Source organism: Pteropus alecto, unplaced genomic scaffold (assembly GCF_000325575.1).
Source record: "Pteropus alecto unplaced genomic scaffold, ASM32557v1 scaffold359, whole genome shotgun sequence".
Taxonomy (NCBI): domain Eukaryota; kingdom Metazoa; phylum Chordata; class Mammalia; order Chiroptera; family Pteropodidae; genus Pteropus; species Pteropus alecto.
Window position 1 is genome coordinate 2650495 of NW_006443119.1, and position 448 is coordinate 2650942.

Genomic DNA, 448 nt, shown 5'->3' on the forward strand with positions numbered 1-448 from the left:
CTTTTTGTATCAAAAATATTTAAGTTCTCTCCCAGGTACTAAACCCACCACCTTATTTCATGATTTAAAGTTATTGGATTTTTCTTCCAATGTTACATTGCATGGGAAGAAAAGAGAACAGCTCCAGTGTTCTGGTCATAATCACTACAAAACAAAAGTACCAATACCTAAACAATTTTTGAAATTAGTAATTTTAGTCTTGCAAAGTAATGACACAATTCTTGACATGTTTGCAGTCGGCATGACTATACACCATTTTATTAGTGCTTTCCCTGAACTCCTTTCCCTCAAAAATCCTTCTAATATAAGAAAGGGGCATGAGAATTACAAAAATTGACTAAACATTAAACCAGGTTGTATTCGGAGCCCTGCTACAATGCTGTTAGACACGGGACCCTGTCTGACCGGCATTCGGCCGGACTGCGGGGAACCTATAGGAAGATTCCTG

The 448-nt window shown here is 37.9% G+C and overlaps 1 protein-coding gene across 1 annotated transcript in view; it reads right to left on the reverse strand.

Moving 5' to 3' along the window:
• Positions 1–448, reverse strand: part of SNRPE (small nuclear ribonucleoprotein polypeptide E) — a 5745-nt gene that overhangs the window by 4268 nt on the left and 1029 nt on the right. The gene's annotated exons all lie outside the window — the stretch shown is intronic.